The sequence below is a fragment of the Suncus etruscus genome, chromosome 7, assembly GCF_024139225.1.
Source record: "Suncus etruscus isolate mSunEtr1 chromosome 7, mSunEtr1.pri.cur, whole genome shotgun sequence".
In the NCBI taxonomy this organism is placed as follows: Eukaryota; Metazoa; Chordata; class Mammalia; order Eulipotyphla; family Soricidae; genus Suncus; species Suncus etruscus.
Genome location: NC_064854.1, coordinates 64,816,287 through 64,827,290, shown reverse-complemented (window position 1 = coordinate 64,827,290; position 11,004 = coordinate 64,816,287).

Sequence of the window (11,004 nt, the reverse complement as noted above, 5' to 3'; positions counted from 1 at the left end):
AAGAGATTATAAGATAGAAGGTACTTGCTTTGAACACAGTTGACCTAAGTTTGATTCCTCATATCAATATTGTTCCCTTATCTCTGCCAGGAGTAATCCTTGAGCACAAAGCTAGAATACCCTAATCACATCTTGGTGTAATTCAACCTAAAAAAAATCAATTTGTTTTGGGAGAAGAGAGAATATTCCAAGCAGTGTTTAGGGGGCCTCAGTGTCACTAATGGTCATGCTTGGTTGTTAGGGTAGAGGTTTAGAACTAGGGTACAAGGATATATTGCTTCTTTGAGCCTGTGGTATGGGACCAGCATGGTCATCCATAAGAACTTAGGAGCCTCTAGATATAAACTTGTTGATGCTCCTGGTCAAGTGGGACCATGGATTGAATCTGGTAACAAATGCCTTGCATGCAGCCTAATTCCTCTACTTTCTAAATATTTATTACTTTCCATAGCCCAGTAAACTGTAGTGAATGTATATTGTTACTTTAGTGTGTTAACATATGCTCTAAAAATGCATAAAATTTTCTAAGTTTGAGGCTGGAGTGATGGCACAAGCAGTAGGGCACCTGCCTTGCCAGTGCTAACCTAAGATGAACCACAGTTCAATCCCCTGGCATCCCATATGGTCCCCCAAGCCAGGAGCGATTTTTGAGTACATAGCCAGGAATAACCCCTAAGCATCACCAGATATGGCTCCCCCCCAAAAAAACAAAAAAAATATTTTTCTAAGTTTTAAAAAATTGAGGCCAGAAAGTGATAGAGAATAACAAAATTGATAATTTAATAAATAAAAACAATAATAACTAAAGTAAATAATATTTAATAAATAACTGAAGAACAAATGTTTTTATTAATATTTGTGAGTCCAGAAAGGGCATTGTGTCAGCTGGAGGATGGTAATTTACAATAATAGTTATCTGTGGTCTTGAATGTGGGTCTTGAAACCATCTTTATATGTTCCATAAAAATAGGTATTCCCTATTTAAAGTAATTCCACAAATTAAATAATTAAAGTCAATTCCACAAAAAATTCAATAAGTACTCCTCATAGGTAAAGTTATAGAGGTTTATCTTCAGTGGCTCAGGGAGTATATATTTGGTGTAATTCCTAAAATTATGGCTCAGGGAGTAGTGTGATTTTAAAAAAAGTAAAGAATACTCTATATTAAAAAAAAAAAAAAAAGGTCAGATCTAAATACCCAAGTCAAAGTCAATGAGAATAGATCAAGAGATCCAAACTATAACAAACTAAACAAAATGCATGTGTTACACTAGCAATTCAGGGGGTTATGGGTGAGGTATGAGATGGTTATGGGTGGAGGTATGAGATGCATTCGGAAAACTGATGAAAGGAATTCAACACTGGTGGTAGGAGTTGCTCTAATTCACTGTCACTATATGACTGAAATACAATAGTAAAAGACTTTTACAATAGTAAAAAGAGTAATTCACAACAGTCTTAAAAAAATTTTAAAAATCTGTATTTCAGCTGTTAATATTTTTCCAAAACAAAATAAGTGTACATGCAATGGCTACTCTAGGCCCTCAGTAACTTTGTTCACTCAATTTAAGAGAATGATTTTAGGGCCCGGAGAGATAGCACAGCGGCGTTTGCCTTGCAAGCAGCCGATCCAGGACCAAAGGTGGTTGGTTCGAATCCCGGTGTCCCATATGGCCCCCCGTGCCTGCCAGGAGCTATTTCTGAGCAGACAGCCAGGAGTCACCCCTGAGCACTGCTGGGTGTGGCCCAAAAACCAAAAAAGAAAAAAAAAGAAAAAAAAAAAAAGAGAGAATGATTTTAAAAACTGGTGATTCTTTTATATTTAAAAAAAAATTGCATGTCTGTTACAGCAAAGATTGAGAACTTAAATTCATTCAGTAATCTTGAGATTAAATTATGGTCTCCCAATCTCTCTCCTACCAGTTATTGGTTCTTCATGGTCTCCATAGAGCCCTACTATCCACAATTTCTAGCAATCTAGAAAGGAGAGGTGAACTTGTATACTTTTATGCTGTCGTAAAAACTTCCCAGAGACTTATTGACATTTTTCTATATTTCTTATTACCAATGATCTTTTCAGTCAATCAGAGAAGTCACTGAAATATTGTCAAAGGCTGCATAGAAAAGATCTCAGAAAAAAGCAGAAGCTTAAAGAATTCAACTCCACTGTTCAAATACCAACAACCTATTCATATGTGAAATACAATGGCAGAGTAAAATTACAATGCTTTTGAAATTTTTGGAATCACAAAAACAACCAAGTGGAGAGTACTGGTACTCAGATTTTCAGTACCTTCTTTGGAAAGTTCACATGACCTAATTATGAATGAAAGTAAAAATTTTTCAGCAAATCTAAATGGAAGCCCCTTAATTCATGAAACAATCAAGATCTTTAGGCAGGATTTGACTCAAAAGTGCATCTTAAAGAACTGCCCCAACAGCAAAGGTTCCTGCAATGGCAGAGTTACGGTGAGTGCAGCTATTCTGTAGACCAATAACAAGGACAAGGACTGCAGGCTACCTATCCATACAACTCAGATGCCAAACAGGTCGGGTCTTATTGCAACTACAAGACAATAATTCACCAGAGACCTCCCTTGCAGTGAAGACTGAAAGTAACATAGAAAATATGCAACTTGAGACAGAGCAACCATGAAAAGCAGAACTAAACTCCATACCTGATGGGTTAAAGCTACATCCCTGCAACCCTTAACAGATTAATTCCTTATATCATCTATCTAAAATGGAGTTTATAGTGTAAATACTTAGGATGTTAAAAGACTTCAAAAAACATTAGAAGTATTGCCACAGGAGGATATGAGAGTAGAAATGAGAAAGATTCAAACAATTGTCACAACTGAAAATCTTGGAAAGTGAAATGAAAACTTCATTGGAAGGCCTCACCAACAGAGTAACTGCTTCTTAGAAAATCAGTGATCTCAAAGATGTAGTGCAGAAAAACTCTAGACACTAACAGCATATAGAAAAGCCTCAAAATAAATTAACAGAAGATAGAAAATTTTCTCAAAATAAATAAGAAAACAATAGAACTTTCGGATAAATTCAACAGAAGCAACATAAAAATTAGTTTTCTAGAGTTCCAGGGGTCTTAGAGAACTAGGAAGAAATGCTCAAGAGAACATAAAAATGGGGGTTATACAGAACCAGAAAGAAAACACACTTAAAGAAGAAAAAAATCAAAGCATCACTGCTAAGAAGCAAGCTTGCAGAGTTGAAATCTGGACAGATTGGCCCGAAAAAGTGCCAGCTAAAAGAAATACCCAAAATACCCAAGACTCAAAGGTGAAGTGCAGAAAATCTCCAGACAACAACATAAAATTTAAAAAGTCTGAAAATAAATTAAAAAGATGAAATAAAAACTCAAGATAAATAAAAAGAAGTTGGAACAAGAGACTCAACATAAATGTGCAGATGACAATAGAACTTTAGGATAAATTCTACAGATATAAGAATCAGTGGAGTCCCAGAAAACCAGCAAGAAAATTATGAAGAAGCAATAGTTGAAAGACATCATTGCAGAAAAGTTCATAGAGATGGAAAGTGTATGGAGACCCACCTTGGATGCCTGAAGAGTAAGAGTTGCCAAATAAAAGCATTTCGAGGCACATCGTAGTCACAATGATAAAAACCATAGATAGAGATAGAATACTAAATACAGCAAGATCCAAAAAGTAGTTACATACAAAGGAGCATCCTTAAGTCTTACAGCAGATTTATCAAAGCAACCCTCCTGGCCAAAGGCAGTGGTGGTACAGAATGAAAAAACTCATCAAAATGAATTCTTCACCAAGAATACTTCACCCAGCCAGACTCTTAATCAGCTTTGAAGGAAGGATACACAGTTTCCAGAAGAAGAGCAGTTCAAAAATGTTACAGACAAAAAAACAACTTTGCATGAAGGGGTAATTTAAGGCAAGACAAACACAAAAATAACAAACTTTTACAAAAAGATGGCACAAAATTCCATGACAAAATTCCATGATAATTATCTCTCTCAATGACACAGTGGCAAAATGGATCAAAAAATTGAATCCAACATTCTGCTGTCTACAAGAAACATTTGTTTCTTGCAAACATAGACTCAAAGTTAATGGTTGGAACAATTCATGCAAAACAACTCCCTGAAAAAAGCTGGGGTGTCCATACTAATATCAGATAGCAGAAACTTCAGGTTGAAAAAGTTTATAAGCAACAGATAGGATCATTTCTTTTCTTCTTCTTCTTCTTCTTCTTCTTCTTCTTCTTCTTCTTCTTCTTCTTCTTCTTCTTCTTCTTCTTCTTCTTCTTCCTTCTTCTTCTTCTTTCTTCTTTCTTCTTCTTCTTCTTCTTCTTCTTCTTCTTCTTCTTCTTCTTCTTCTTCTTCTTCTTTTTCTTCTTCTTCCTCCTCCTCCTCCTTCTTCTTTGCCATACCCTGTAATGCTCAGGGTTTACTCCTGGCCATGTACTCAGAAATCACTCCGGGCTTAGCGGACCATCTATTGCATGCCAGGGGATCGAACCTCGGTCCATCCTAGGTTAGTGCTTGCAAGGTAAATGAGATAGAATCTTTTCTAAATAATCAAGGGATATATACAATAGAAAGAAATCGAACTCCTAATAACATTATTAGGAGGGGCCAGTAAAATACTTAAAACTGACTTGAAAAAAGACATCACTATCAAAAACAATAGTCTTAGACTTCAACACTGCTCTGTCACCTCTTGATAGAGCAACTCAACAAGATTATACTGACTTTGAAAGAAAAAAGAGGGGCCAGAGAGATAGCATGGAGGTAAGGCATTTTCCTTGCATGCAGAAGGCTAGTGGTTCGAATCCCAGCATCCCATATGGTCCCCTTAGCCTGCCAGGAGCGATTTCTGAGGGTAGAGCCAGGAGTAACCTCTGAGCACTGCCGGGTGTGACCCCCAAAAAAACAAAAACAAAAACAAAAATATAGAAAGAAGAAATGAAGAGAAGGACTTGATAGACACAGAAAGAGAGCTTTTTATGCCCCAATAGCTGAATACACATTTTTCTCCAATGTATATAAGCCATTCTCAAAGATAGAGCACATGCTAGACCACAAAATATACCTCAAAGTATCTCAAGCAGATAGAAGTTATATCAACTTACTTCTCAGAGAGGGAGGCACTGAAAATAAAAATATTAAATTAAAAACAGAAACTGAGAAATAATTTTGATACCTGAAATTTAAACAGCTCACTACTGAACAAATAAGTCAGAAAGAAAAAAATCATGATTTTAGAAAATAAATGAGAATAAGTACATGAACTAGCAATATTTATGAGACACAGAAAAATCTGTATTAAGACTTTCATAAGTATTAATTAGGAAGGAAGAAAGTGCCCATATAAATAACTAAACTGCACAGCTTAAGAAATTGGAAAATGAGTCTAAAGCTGGCAATAAAACATAGATCAGAAATTAACTGAAAACCAAAAAAAAAAAAAAAACTAAAGAAATGAAAGCAAGAGTTGGTTCTTTGCAAACATAAACAAAATTGATAAACCATTAGCAAGATTTACAAAGACAAAGCACACTAACAAGCCAAATCAGAAAGAAAAGGGGGCTGTAACAATATACTATAGAAATTCAAAGGGTAACAAGAGCATACTTTGAGAATCTTTATTTCACAAAACAGAATAATGTGGAGTAAATTATAAATGAATAAATTATTGGACTTCTAGAACCTCCCAAGGTTGAACCACGATAATTTGCTATATCTGAACAGACCAACCACTCTAGATTAAATTGAAATTAAAAAAATAAATAAAGCATGCAATAAAAAAGCATTACCCCAAACAAAGCCCAGGCCCAGAAGAAATCACTACTATATTCTATTTTCATTCAGGATCTATTGCCCATTCTTTTCCAATTTGTCCAAGAAGTTGAAGAAACAGAAGTACTCCCAAAATGTTTCTACAGCTCTAATATTGTCCTGATAACAAAAGCAGATAAAGACACCATAAAAAAGAGAATTACAGGCTAATATCCTTGATGAATAGAGATGCAAGTATCTTCAAAAAGACACTAGCAAATAAAATCTAACAATTTATTTAAAAGGTCATATACCATGACCAAATAGAATTCATCTTTGGGGATAAAAGGATGGTTTACCAAGTGCAGGTCAATCAACATTATACATCATATCAATAAAAGAAAAAGTAAATATTGTATGATTATAACAATAAATGCAGAGAAAGCATTTGACAAGTTCAAATACTTGTTCATGATAGAAACTCTTAACAAGGTGAGAATTGAAGGAATGTTCCTTAGTACAGTCAATGCCATTTACCACAACTCACAACAAACATTATATTCAATGAGGAAAGCTCAAAGTCTTCTCTCTAAGGTCTGGCACAAGACAAAATTGCCCCCTCTCACCACTTCTATTCAATATAGTAGTGTAAGTACTTATAATAACAATTAGGTAAGAAAAAAATTAATAGAAAAGAAAGAAGTCAAGCTTTCACTGTTTAAAAATGCCATGATATATTTAGAAAATCCTAAAAACTAAAAAATTCTTGGAGCAGTATATTTGTATTTTGTAAAGCAGAAGGCTACTAAATTAATATTAAAAAATCCATGGCTCATCTATATACAATAATGGAAGAGAAGATGATGGCAGAGGCAAAAAATAGATAACTTTTTGATAACTCATATAAGGTTATATTTACAATAAATCATAGGCTTAATAGATTTTTACAAACACTGGCAGTAAACTTTAGGAATTTGAGAAGGGCACTGATATGCTGAAAACCATGTAAAGAATGAAACAATCCCCAAGATTTAATATATTTAGATTTTTTTGGTAGAAATATGTCCATTATTGTCTATTTCAAGCTAGCAACATGACATCACTAAATGCAGAATTGAGAAGAAATGAGCTATCAGCTCTGTCGGCTCCTGCAAGTTGCAGCCAGTTAGTTCCAACATACCACTAAGAGAGGGTCAAGGAATGAATAGCTGCATCCTCAATCCTCTCCTCTGACTTTTCCCAGAATGGGATAGAATTCCTTGCATTTTGAATGAGGCAACAGGAAGGATATATAGCAGAGGAGTTGGCATTACTGCTTCTTTATTTAACACTCTGCCTACCTGAAAGGATAAAGTCCATTATGACCAATCCAGCCTCAGTCCACTGAATTGTGGTTTTCAAAGAAACTAGAAACTTAGGGTATTTTTAAATTGCACAGTTCAGAAGGAAAGAGATTATCCTGTTTAAGTATGAAACAATAAGATAAAAATGTTACACTTGCATTCATATAGATCAATTTAAATGACTGACCTCTGTAAAGAAAAGTTGGATTTTGAACTATAGTCAAGTTTTGTTCTTTTTTAAATTAAAAATAAAGCTTACTTTATAAGGATATTGTTTTTATCATCTTCCTCACACTGTATTTCAGCAATCCTCTTGGCCAGAGACACCTCATGGGTGAAAGCCTGGGTTCATGATATTTTGGTAGCAGTAACTGATGTGTTGATATATTCAAGGATCTCTCTATGCTCACTATGACTAACTGCTTTTAGTACAGTCCAAAAAGATGATGTCAAAGATATATTCAAACAAATAGTGTGACCTTGAAGCTTTCTATTGCATCTCTGATGGTATGAGCATAGCTGTGCTTATTGTCAGGGTGTTTCACAATTTATTCAAACTGGGGAAGAAGTACTGCCAAGAACCAAGAATTAGTCATCAGTAAAGTTGGCTAGGAGGTAAAATGGACATTCCAAAGAAATTAACTGTTCAATGGTTAACTTCCAAACTGCTTATATATACCTCAGTTTCTTCATCTAAGGCAGAAGATCACTTACCAATTTCTTAAGGTTAAATGAGGTTTCTTGAACTTCAAAAGTCATTTTAGAGGTGAAGTTCAATAAATGATTGTAGCTAACTACATTGTAACAACTACCGTGTTAGTTCTTATATTCTATTGCTATGACACTGTGACTGTTCAAAGACATCATTTTTACTGTCATGTAAAATTCACTTTTTCCAGCTGTGCTTTGTATTATGTCTCCTTGTGGATACTTTTCTTCAAAATATATTAGTCAAAGAGGGTTAATGGTTCATCATGGGTTATACATAAATCTATAAAAGATGGAGTATTATGAGCTTTTCCAGTCATAGAACAAAATTATAAATACAACATCTGGACTTCATACTTTAAAACTGCTCAAAGCACATGATGTATATATTCAACCCAGAACTCTGCTTTTCTCCTAAAATTGCCTTTATTCTATGAGTCTCTTATTATAAAGATTTAGATAAATTTATCCCAATTAAGGAATAAAATGGAAGCAGAAATTGTATTTATTTTTATCTGAATGATTATGTTTTTCATGTACTTACCATTTCCTGCATCCCACAAGATTATAAATTTCTTGAAAGTAAAAACTATCTAATTCAGTTTTATAACCCTTGTAGCAATTAGAAAAGGGTGTACACATAATCCCGAGTAATGCATCTTTATGTAATTAAATTAAGCTCAAGAGGAAAGAAACAAGAAGAGCATGAGAAAATAAAATAGACACCAACATCTCCTATTTGAGTTTCTGGAAATGGTAACTCTATTTTGGATTAAATGAAATGAAGAGTGTAAAAAGTGTATTCTGGTCTCGCAAAATACTTTGAAAAATCATAAATTTCCTCTACAATACTGTTTCTACTCATATGCTCTTTATTCAGAAGATAGAGAATGTGTAGAACTTCCAAAATATTACAGCGAAATCAAGAAAGCCAAAACAATGACAAAAAGGCTTAGAGTTTACATAAATTTTGAGTGATTTTAATGGAGAAGTTCTATCAAATATTGTGCAATAAACAGACTGTTAACCAAATCAAAGACCTACACTACATTCTCTCAAATAACCTTTATTTAATTATTTCTAGATTTTTTTTAAATTCTCTTCCTTGGCTTGTTAATACCAAAAGTACTACATCATCGCACTTCCCCCAGCTCAGTGAGAGGAGAAAATCTACACTATGAAAAATTCTTAGAAGTTAAATATATATTAAGCAAATATGGTCTGTTTAAAAATTGGCTTAAAAAATCAAGAGTTTTGAAAAGTTGAATTTAAAAATTTAAGAAACTGAAAACTCTCAGATTTCAGACTGCTAACTTCTCCAATGATGATAAAAATTTGAGTTTTGGCAGTCTTTTAAAAGAGCACTCATAGCAGGCAGCATTGTGAGGCCTGGGTTTAATGTCTCAACAGTGAAGCCCAGCAAAGCCTCGTTATAAACAAATTTAAATAATAAAGGCCCTAAGATTATGACTTCTATTCATGATGGCTTTATCGAAGTACCTTCCAAGTACCTTATACTCAAGTACTACAGATTACAGTATCATATTGAGTATAAGGATTTCAATATATGAATTGAGGCTGACACAAATATTAAGGTCATAGAAGATTTCAAAGAACCTATTGAGAAGAGAATGGCAGCAGCCTTCTCTAGAAAATAATACTCAAAAGTAAATGTGTGTAGAAAAAGTCCTGAACTTCTTCCTATTGTCCTATTACACATTGATCTTCCACTTATTAATCTACATATTTTCCAAATTCAAATCTGATGCTTTACTAATTCAAAGTTTTGACTTGCTTTTTGGTCTATTTTTCATTGTCTTTGGTGTGCCTGGCCACATATTTAAGAACTTCAACAATGTTTTTACATTATTTGCTATTATTTTCTACTTTAAGAGACAGAATTTGAGTTTTCTTACTACACTTGTTGAGAAACACTTGTTGACTCTGTGCTAGGCCCTGGCAATCAGAAGCTCCTCATGATCTCCTATGAAAAGCCTGAAATGTTCATTTAGTATGCCTTAGAAGCTGCCTCAAGTTTACAATCTTGAGATAGAATATATTGTGGACTCTCTGACTAACCTCCATTAGGCCTCCATACGAAGTTAAAGATTTTAGTGGGTGGGTGCTGAAATTTACATGTTTTGTGATTGGCCTAATTTCAAAATAAAATTAATTGATTACAAAGGTAAAATTTAAATTTAAAATTTATAATTGTCCAATTTTCAAAATCCTTATTTTCTATTGATAAATTTGATTTATCAATAAACTATTGATAAATTTGATTTATCAATAAACTATTGATAAATTTGATTTATCAATAAACTATTGATAAATTTGATTATTTATTTTGGTTTGACGGCCACAACCAGCAGTGCTCAGGGCTTACTCCTGACTGCACTCAGGAATCACTTCTGGCAGGGCATGGGGAATCATATAGGGTGCAGAGAACAAATCCAGGTCATCTACATTCAAGGCAAAAATTATATCCACTGTACTATAGCTTTAGCTCCCAAAATTATTTATTTGTGAGAGCAAATTTCTATCTTATTCCATTTAATATCTGAGTCCTGCTTTTCACAGTTAAAGTGTTCTGGTATCTATTTGCAAAGGCCAATCAACATAAAATATAACAAAACTCTTATATTTAATAAGGCAAAGCTCAAAATTTAGACAATGAATAACTGTCTTTTATTAACTGAATTCTATGGATACAATCAGTATCTAATCTGGTTAAAAGAAAAAGTTCACCTCTCACAAACTTAAATGAGATAACCAACATATGAGTCATTCACTGAGAAGACATTGGTTGGTGTACTCTTTGTGAATGGGGCCATGTACAAAGTGGTTTTAAGATTTATAGTGGCTTCTTTAGCAGTAAACATTTCATCTACCTAGGTTCAGACCCTTTGTCCTTTTACTTGGACAAACCAGAAAGCTTCAGAAAACTAGAAATGGCAACTTCTATACAACTTCTATTCACAATCATCCATCTTTCCCTGAATAAAAGAAAACTAAACCTTGCTTTGCCCCAGTGTTACTGGGAACATAATAAATCTTTCATTGAATCTGGACCAAAGTTGATATTTTCTGGCAAATATAAATTCAGTGCAAACATCTACCTGCTCTTTAATTTGGGAGTGAGAGCCTCTACACACACAATGTGATATATTTCCT